General features: G+C 32.7%; 1 pseudogene; it reads left to right on the top strand.

The window, feature by feature from the left end:
• The first annotated feature begins 7,744 nt into the window (after positions 1 to 7,744).
• LOC123393164 lies at positions 7,745 to 7,899 on the top strand (annotated as a pseudogene).
• Positions 7,900 to 11,075: the final 3,176 nt, after the last annotated feature.

The raw sequence follows: 11,075 nt of genomic DNA, 5'->3' as shown, positions 1-11,075 counted from the left end.
TAAGCAAACTTGAAATGTGTGAAGTATCTGAATTAGGCAAAATGCTTAGTGCACTCGAAACTGTTCAAAATGCTTACTATTATTATTACACACAGTTAACTAAATAAAATAAAGCTGTGGAAGAATGTTAAAATATCACATTTTAAATATGTTTTGAAATATATTGGATTAAACTATACATTTAATAAATGTATTTTGCAAGGGAATACTATGCAGTCATTAAAACCCCATTTGCAACAATATGGATGGAACTAGAGGGTATTATGCTAAGCGAAATAAGGCAATTATCGTCTGATCTCTCTGATATGAGGAATTTGAGAGGCAGGATCATGGGGGAAAGGAGGGAAAGATGACACAAGAGACTATTAATCTCAGGAAACAAAGTGGGGGTTGTTCAGGAGGGGAGAGGATAGGATGGCTGGGTGGTGGACACTGGGGAGGGTACGTGCTGTGGTGAATGCTGTGAATTGCATAAGACTGATGATTCACAGACCTGTACCCCTGAAACAAATAATACATTATATTTTAATAAAAAAAAAAAAGAAGTTAAAAAAAAAAAAAAACCTGATAGCAAGACAGTAAGTAAGATATCCTAAAGAATGTACTTACTTACACTCCGTTTTGGAAAACTCCATAAATTATGAAAGTTGTAATGATACTTTAACAATATAATCTGCATTTATAAATATATGTAAATATGTAAATGAATGTAAATTTAATATCTACTGCTAATATTGTAGGAAAATATTGGGTGTTTTTTAAAAAATATTTTATTTATTTATTTAACAGAGAGATCACAAGTAGGCAGAGAGAGAAGAGGGAAAGCAGGCTCTCTGCTGAGCAGAGAGCCCAATGTGGGGCTCGATCCCAGGGCCCTGGGATCATGACCCAAGCCAAAGGCAGAGGCTTCAATCCACTGAGCCACCCAGGCGCCCCTTGAAGGTCTTTTTTGTTTCAACACTGATCTGTCACTTATCCACATGTATGACAAAATTAGATGATGTATGTATACTCTTTTAGTTGAAATATAATTAATACACAGTATTATATTAGTTGTTAGCGTATCTATAATACCTAAAACTAATACCAGTGTTAAACATTAGTTTCAGGTATATGATATAATGGTTCAACAGTCCTATTTATTACTCAGTGATCATCACAATAAGCATACACTTGATCCTCTTTATTTATGGAAACTTTATCTGTTAGATGCACACTTTTATTTCAGACAATATTGTGGTATAAATCATTTTCAAACATAAATTTAAATAACTACTTTGTTATGTAGATATTTCTATAAAAATTAAATAAGTCTACTATGATGTCACATTCAGCATTTTGCAGTTAGTTGCAAATGGATAAGTTAGTATCAAATTATTTGTATTCATCTCAGACTATTTCTTTAAAATAAATTATTAAATATATTATTGGCATATTAAAGTGCATGAACAATTGAAAGCTCTTATATGCAGACAGATTCCCCATCAGAAAGGTGGCACTATTTTATATTAACATCAAATACCTTGTGATATGTCATATCTTCATCAAGGTAATTTTTTTTGTTACTGCCCTATTTTTCATAAGCCTTTCCCACTTTCATGAAATGAATTTTATTGATACTTGTTTTTTAGATAGTGAAGTTGTATTAGAGATAAGCTTTGTCATACATGCATCCATAAGCAACTTTGAACAAAAAAGGAATTCAAGAAAATATATGAAAACTAAAATTAAAAAAAACTTTAAAAAAAGAAAATATATGAAAGATATATGATCATTAATTCAGATTCACCATGCATTTAATGAAGTTGAAGATTTAGTGCTCCTCACTTACATGGGACCTACTAAGGTCTTGAGATCGAGACTGGCAATGTGTTCCATGGTTGTATGATTTTGGAAAATTTGCAAATATAATACATTTTATTGCTTTAAATTAAGAGTTTTACTGCTATCTGTTGATCCACCCTATTCCTCTATAACACATGGTTCTGCTTGTTTTTAGTTTTTTTTTTTTTTTTTAGATTTTATTTATTTATTTGACACACAGAGATCACAAGTAGGCAGAGAAGCAGGCAGAGAGAGAGGAGGAAGCAGGCAGAGAGAGAGGAGGAAGCAGGCTCCCCACTGAGCAGAGATCCCGATGCGGGGCTAGATCCCACAACCCTGGAATCATGACCTGAGCGGAAGGCAGAGGCTTTAACCCACTGAGCCACCCAGGCGCCCCACATGGTTCTGCTTGTTGAGGGATTTTTCTGATCTGGCTAAGGAAAAGTTGCATTGTGGATTTTAGTTTGGCTTTATTGGAATACATTTATGTTGTTCACTATCAATTCTGTTCTTAGTTGTTGTATTTGTTTCTATATAATTGTATGCTTTATAAAAATCTTTTTGCATGCCCAGATATATAAACCTTAAAATCCATAAAAGTTGTATCCATCTTAGATGATATTTCTGTGTGTGATTAACAGGTTACCTAGAAGATAATTTTCAACAGGAAAGAAGCTCAGCCAAAAACATGCGAAGACAAGCAGTGCACTCCTTTTTAAATATTTGATCTGCAGTCTCCGCCAAGCGCTGAGACTATACAATGGTCTCAGTAGTAACTACTCCCACCCCCATCCCAGATCAACTAGGCCATTTTAGAGTGAAAGTTAAAAAGCATTACATATTACTCCCATATTCAGGAAAACTTGTCCTAGTCCTACTTTTTACTAGGTTTATCTTCATGCTGCTACTGTTTACGGTCTTTAATTTCAGACTCTCATATGCTAAAACAACAGTCATACTCCCACACTGAACATTCTGCCCTTATCCAAAAGACTTTATCTAAGCATAATTTCTTTCTAGGAAAGGCTAAACAGCGCAACTCCTTCCATTATGTGCAGGCACCATAGTGAGAGTAGAATGGAGTTACAATAGAGGGAAGGCTTACACTGGACATTGTATTCAGGCTCATCTCTGCTGGTCAGATGACTCACTCTCTGTCCCATGCATGGACTTCCTCATGTGGAGCACAGTCTCCTCCTCTTGCAACCATGGAAATTATAACACATCAAAGAGAAATATGAACATTTTATAGAAATGTAGAATAGTGAAGAAAGGTGAACATGAGTTAGAATAATATTTGGGAGAAAGGACAGAAAAAGGGTAATAGGGCCATTTGGCTGCAGATAACAATGTGTGGATGGGTGGCCAATTGATATATGACATGTTTCTTATGTTGTTATACATTATTTTCAAGAAGAGTACTTTTCAATTAAAGAATGGGAATATATGAGAAGTTTGGCAACATTTATTTTACATTTATAAAAACAATAAGAAAGTAAAATGTATGCAATAATCAGTAGTGTTAATAACAGCTAAGCACTGACACCTAATCTGAAAATGTATTACTACCGAATTTGAAGAATGGAGGAAATAAGAAAAAATGGTGGGCTATTGTGGAACTCAGCATACAAGATTTTTTTGTGTGGCATGGTGATATCTAATTTTCAGAAGGTCATATGAGAAAGCGAATGAGATTGTAATGAAAATTTTCTTTACCTGACAGAAAACATTGAAAATCTTATGGCATTATAGTAGGACATTTATTCAGAATATAAACATCCACACCAGAATAATAATGAAATAATTTTTCAGAGGCTTAATACAAGACCAGTTGTTTGATACCATAGCAGATACAATGAATGAAATCATTTGCTGATTATATAACTCAGTTGTTTTAACTATAATTCCAAAGAAAAGCCACATATGACAAATAACAATTACTATTGGTTGTGTGATATTCTCAAATGTAAGTATTTTTATTAGTAAGTATTTTGTAAAGTACACAGGATTTGTCCAGAAGATGGTAAGATTAGTGAGGGTAACATTCACCTTATAAATGTTAACTTGGGAAAATAATTTGAGGGGTTACAGATAAGCAAATGCCACAATATAAATGAAAATATCTCAGATTGTAACTGACATCTTCCAAAAAATTCTAAGGACTTTTTATTCCTTGAAAGCATTTTTAAAGCATGGTACTCAATGAAGCTACAATATTAATCTTTGAAGGACCAAATTTTTCATAATCTTCTAAAACTTTACAACTATTTTTTAAACACTTATGTTTACCAAAAATCAATCTGAAAGTACTGTTAGATCATCATAATAAATCATATATTGTAGAAGGCAAATGTAAGTTTATTTTTGAAAGAATTTCCTCTAAAATATACATATTTCAGTAAAATTTTGTCATTATGCTATTAATTAATGTTTAAAGGAAAATGATAAAGTAACAATAATTCAGGGTATATCATAGCTTTCACATAAAAATGATTAAAAATTCTTTGAATAGGTACGCCTGGGTGGCTCAGTGAGTTAAGCTGTTGCCTTCACCTCAGGTCGTGATCCCAGGGTCCTGGGACGGAGTCCCACATGGGGCTCCTTGCTCGGCAGGGATCCTGCTTCTCTCTCTGCCTCTGCCTGCCACTCTGCCTGCTTGTGCTCTCTGTCTCTCTCTCTCTGAAAATAATAAATAATAAATAATCTTAAAAAAATTTCTTTGAATAAAATCAAAGTGTGTTTATTTTAAAAATATATGCTACTATTACTATTAAATTGAAGAATCTCTTGTCATTGATGACAATTTCCATTATAGAATACTAGATAAACAATGAAGATGATTTTTGTTGAACTGCAAGTCTTATGATCAGACTATCTCTTTTCCAAAATTGTATTTCTAAATAATTTCTCTTCTTTTAATTTTGGATACAGAAAAATTAAATTTAAAAACTTAAAAAGTATTTTGGCTTCTTTGGTGCATTAAATGGTATATGTAACTTGTAGAATTATGCTGTACATGGGAACTAAACACTAATAAAATATGAAATAAGTTGATATAAGTGTATATTGGTAAAATATTTATTTATAAGAAATCATAAGGATAAGATATTTTCTTTTTTTTTTTTTTTTTTTTTTTTTTTTTAATTTTTTATTTTTTATAAACATATATTTTTATCCCCAGGGGTACAGGTCTGTGAATCACCAGGTTTACACACTTCACAGCACTCACCAAATCACATACCCTCCCCAATGTCCATAATCCCACCCCCTTCTCCCAAACCCCCTCCCCCCGGCAACCCTCAGTTTGTTGTGAGATTAAGAGTCACTTATGGTTTGTCTCCCTTTCTTAAGCCAAGCAAGGCTCTTACAGAAGTATTATAGAATAGTTTCAAAAATAATGTATCAGAGATGCTTGTGAATAAATCTGTAGCTATTTGGATGTGTTTTATTTTGCCAAGAATGACAGACAAAGTAGAAAGTAGGTCAGGACTGATAACATTTATACTACTTTCTTCCAATTAATTTCTCCAAAATGTACGGTGTCTCTCTTTGTGTTAACATATTGTCAGAACAATTGGAACATACAGTGCAATAAGGTATAGTGGCAAAAAATTATTAAACAATGCATCTTTTGAAGAAAGAAGGGAAAACTACAGATAGTTAATTTATCCTCCTGGCAATTGTGAAATCATAATGTATTGAAAACTGAATAAAGGACCACAAATATTAGTTCAGTGACAAAGCTTGAAATGAAAAGAGAAAATGGTTAGAAATTAATCTGCACTTGGAGCCCTAAGGCCTTCATCTTATAATCCCTCTAATACTCTACATTAAAAATAATTCTAGGGGCGCCTGGGTGGCTCAGTGGGTTAAAGCCTCTGCCTTCGGCTCAGGTCATGATCCCAGGGTCCTGGGATCGAGCCCCGCATCGGGCTCTCTGCTTAGCAGGGAGCCTGCTTCCTCTTCCCTCTCTCTCTGCCTGCCTCTCTGCCTACTTGTGATCTCTATCTGTCAAATAAAATAAATAAAATCTTTAAAAAAATAATTCTAAGTTACACTCAATATATTGGATATGCAGATACAATCCTTATTGTTTTGGGAGAATAGTTTTATTACTTTAGTTAATTTAGTGCTGGCACTAGTAAATATGAGCAAAGGTAAAATTCTTCACACCAATTTGTTTAGGATATTTCATTATTACATAGGTTATTAAGTAAAAAATTAGATTTATATGGATGTTTACAGAGCAGAAAAATTCTGGAACTCAAATTCCACTTTCAACCAAGATGCTGTATATTTATTGAAGAGGTACAAAGCTTACAATTTTATGTATATTATATATATGTGTGTATATGTGTATAGATAGATAAAATTGAGAGCATGCACAATTTGTGGGGGGGAGTGAAGGGCAGAGGGAGAGGGAGAAGCAGACTTCCTGCTAAGTAGGGAGATTGAGGAGGGTCTTGATTCCAGGACAAATCCCAGGACTGATCCCAGGATACTGGGATCATGACCTGAGCAGAAGGCAAAGACTTCACCAACCAAGCCACCCAGCGGTCCCAGTTTTATGTATAGATATAGAAAGATGTGTAGATAGAATTTGTCATATTTCAAAGTTGTTCTAGAGATTTTGAAAGATGAGTGATTTTAAAACCAGAAAGAAATATATATATATATATATATATATATATATATATATATATGTTATTCTACTCTACCATGGGTAAAAAATAAATGACCGACAAAACACATTACTTTTCAAAAAACACTTTAATATTTATATTTTTATTATTCAGAGAAAGTAATTATATTTAAAATAGCAAAGAATTAAGAATTGTTTTTCCATGTAATTTCTCATAGGAACATGAGAACATATATGTGTGTTAAGACATGCCATTTATCTCTACTACCTCAATGTACAATACTAGTTGAAATTTTGGTTTTCCCATGCAGAAAAATTAAAAATTAAACTTTGAAAAAATTTACTGCTGAAACATTCATTAATATATATTCAAAAGCATCCTCTTTTATAAATGTAGAATCTATGTTATGGAACCTAGTGTGGTATTATATAAACCTTTATTATATTTTTAATTGTTTTATTAAGTTTTTGATTCATACTTATTCATTGTGAAAATTCTAAAACTATATGGATGACTATGGAGTAAAATACTAACATCCATCTATAAAAAACAAAGAATCACCAATTTATTTCTATCCCCAGAAGTAATACTACACATATTTTTTAAATTACTTTGTACATTAAGTTCTCTTGGCGATCTTTATCATCTGTAAACTTCATTCTTTTTAATGGCTACTTATATTTCCTTAGAGTGGATTATTATATCCATGTTTATATTATAAATGATGCAATACAGACAATGATTATTTTTGTAAACAACTCTATAAAATTATTTCAATTTTGTTTTGCTATTATAAGGAAAGTTCCAATGAACCATTTATAAACAGTTTTCTCTCTGTTAACATGTGATAGTTTTTGTGGGATAGGATCCTGAAATTGGAAATGCTGGCTCAAAGATGATACACATTAAAATTATGATTAATGTATCTTCGTTATTCTCCCAAACATGACATGAATGTTTATTCTCAACAGTAAAATATGGGAGTACTTATTTCACCACACCCTTGCTTGTGAAATATCAGATGGGTAAATGGTAAATAATTTTGATGTTAATTTACATATTCCTGAATGATAACATGCTTGAATATCATATTTTCATTTTTAAAAGTTAAGTATTGTTTTATCTGGCTGCCTTTCTTAATCATTAATAATGAATCTGAAACAAATAGCATTTATACTGTCAAGCGAGAAAAAAATCTTTTCAGTAAGAAAGAGAAAAATAGGGCAAAATTATCCAGTTATTTTCAGTAAACTAGTGTGAATCGATGCAAGCCAGTCAGCTTTGCGCAGTGGCAGTATCGTAGCCAATGAGGTTTATCCGAGGCGCGATTATTGCTAATTGAGAAGTACACTATTCAACCCAGAGACATTCTGGTCTGAATGTAGATAAAGTGTGTTTGTGTGTGGGTAATTAATTCAATACAGATAACTTCTATGTGTCCTAAAAGAGGCTTTCAAGTAATAATTTTCTAAGCTGATCTGACAGGCTTATTTTTGCTTTGGGCAAGGGCATTTTAAGTCACGGCAGCCACAACAGAGGAAAAAATCTAAAGTCACTCATAAATGATGAGTGTAAAGTGTTTTTCTAACATACTCTTATGAGACTTGCTTTAAGCTCTGAAGAGGGCATCCACATTTCAAAGGTAGTAATGCACACGTTTAATAACACAGGGTTCAGATATTTTAATGTAGCAATGGATATCAGACCGATGTTAATACATGCTCAAATTACAGAGGCAATTGAGAAATTTCTCTCTCCACAGTGAAAACTAAAATACATTTAGTGTATTATAAAATATTAGTGTTACTTTAAATTTAGCTTACTTCCTAGTTTGATCAGAAGGCAGATACTGTGATATTCTCACATGATAACTAAATTATGCTCTTTCTCAATTTATTTGAAAATCAATTCCTATATAGGAATTACTACAGCCTCATTAACCTCAAATTAAGAATGTCATTTGATATCTATTTTCTGACCATATAAAATTCATATTAAAGTATTAAAAATTATTCTAATAGGTAAGACAGATGAAGGTATTAAATTAGTTTTTAGATTATAAATTCCAAACAACATTTCTTACTTTTATTATGAAACAGAGGCGAGGAGGCTGGTTTCATTGACCCTAAAAAAATAATATGTAATGCTGAACCCAAATCATATTTGTGTGTATGAAAGCATCCTTATATTTTCTTCATATTCCATTATAAATGCCATTTATCTATAAAGCATAGTGTGTGACCATAGTCTGTATCTTTAAAGAGCCAATACAATAAATTTGAATATTTTAAATATTTTTTCATTTTACGTATTCCATTATTTTTTAGTAACAACATTGCCTATCTCCTCTCACAGTTTTATGTCTCTGCATTTACCAATCATTACGTTTATTTATTATTCTTCTTAAAGACTTTATTCATTTGGGGGAGAGAGAGTGAGAGAGAGCACAAGCAGGGGGAGAGGCAGAAGGAGAAGCAGACTTCCTGCTGAACAGGGAGGCAGAAGCGGGGCTTGATCCCAGGGCTCTAGGATCATGACCTGAGCCGAAGGCAAACACCTAGGACTGAACCACCCAGGTGCCCTTGATAGTTATGTTTAAATACTTTTAACTTTAAATTTTAACTTGCTCAATTTCCACAAGACTCTTTTGTATATCCTGGATATAATTCCTCATCAGTGTCTCTTTTTATTCTTTGTTGTAATATAGACCTTATTTCCATGGGTGGTCTTATTTTTCTTTTACACATGTTCTCAAGTTTCAAATTTTCATGATTTATCTTCTGTAGCTCATCTTTTTATTTTGAATGTTTTTAATTATTATTATACTTCTTTTGCTCTTAATTCTATAAGACTATGTTTATTTACCTGGGTCCATGGAAATGTTATCCTTTCTTCACAATTTTTGTGTAATCTGTTGCAAATTTCCCCAGTTTTGCCTAGTTTGGTTTGTTCTTTTGCATTTTTAAAATTTTAGTTTCTAAGGTCCCCTTTATTAGTACTTTTATTTTAGTGTAGAGATTGCTTTTTTCTTGAATATGCTCCAGGTAGGAAAAGAGCATGGGGCATGACAAGAATTCTCTGAGCTTTGAAAATTTCACTGATTTAAGCCTTCATGATAAAGACTTTTGCAAGAGTATTTGTGGGGGGATGGGCATCACCTCTTACTTTGCTTAACTTGGTAAATATTCGAGACTTGTGTAACTGCCACCTTGCAAACTGCTCCTTGAAAAGACAATGTTTTTGTAGCATTTTTTGTTTAGCCCTCTCTTTTTTCTTTTTATTTTCTTTTATTTTCTTTTCTTTCATTTCATTTTTTTTCTTTCCTTCCTTCCTTCCTTCCATTTTTTTTCCAAGTTTTTATTTAATGTCCAGTTAGTTAACATAAAGCATAATATTAGTTCCAGGAGTAGAATTTAGTGACTTATCACTTGCATACAACACCCAGTGCTTATCACAAGGACCCTCCATAATACCCATCATCTACTCAACCCTTTCTGTCTCCTTATTGTGTGATGTTAGTGAGGCTCTAAGAGGCTTCCTCGCTAACCCATGTTTTAAACAAAAGTCTTTTTATTTTCTCTCAAGATGTGCTACTTGTTTGGAAAGTTCTGTGTTTGGCTGATATTGCTTCTGATGTCTAGTTTCCAGTTTTCTGTTTCACTCTGGTCAATTTTGGTCTGCTTTTATCTCTTCATTTATACATAGATTTCAATTATAGGTTATTTATAAGCATTCTTTGATTTCATTGAATAGTTTTCTTTTTTTGTGAACTTCTTACTTTTGGTTACTTTCAGAGAAAACATGAAAGCAGAGATTTGCCTTTCTGGAAAGAGTAAACTTTGATCTGGAATATATAGGAGCACAGGATCTTGTTGGAGACAATATGATTGGATCAGTTTGTCTTAAAATAAAGAAGCCAAAACAATAAAGCTATTTTGGGGAAAGCCAATGTATCCATTTGAATAATGTATCCATTTGAATAAAAATGATGTTTTAGAGCAATACAAATCTAAGACTGATGATATAGTGATGACAGGCCAATGGGGAAAAAGCAGAAAAGAAGCACCTGAGTGGCTCAGTTGGTTAAGCATCCAACTGTTGATTTCAGCTCAGATCATGACCTTAGGGTCATGAGAGGTCTCAGTATGGAGTCTGCTTAAGATTTTCTCTTTCCCTCTCCTCCTCTGTTTCTCAAAAACAAACAAACAAACAAATAAATAAATAAATACAAATAACAGAACAAAGCAAAAATAAAGATATTTTGAAGCTTAGTGACTTTAGTATCTAAGAATGTTTTGGGTTTTTTTTTAGGTTTTTAGATTTAGATTTTAGATTTTTTTTTTTTAGATTTTTTTTACAAAGATTTTATTTATTTATTTGAGAGAGAGAGCATGAGAGTAGAGAGTTAGAGGGTGAAACAGATTTCCCATTGAGCAGGGAGCCTAAAGTGGGACTCAATCCTGGGACTCTGGGATCATAACCTAAACCAAAGGCAGTTGCTCAACCAACTGAGTCACCCAGCCCCTAGGAATGGTTTAGTAAAAATAGAATTGAACTAAAATAAATGAGATCCTAAACTATAAATGGAATACATATTCAGAGAAAAGG

This window comes from Mustela putorius, unplaced genomic scaffold (assembly GCF_011764305.1).
Source record: "Mustela putorius furo isolate JIRA1106 unplaced genomic scaffold, ASM1176430v1.1 tig00000759_pilon_pilon_pilon, whole genome shotgun sequence".
Lineage (NCBI taxonomy): Eukaryota > Metazoa > Chordata > Mammalia > Carnivora > Mustelidae > Mustela > Mustela putorius.
The sequence above is the reverse complement of the archived record's forward strand: the minus strand, read 5'-3'. Positions and strand labels throughout refer to the sequence as shown.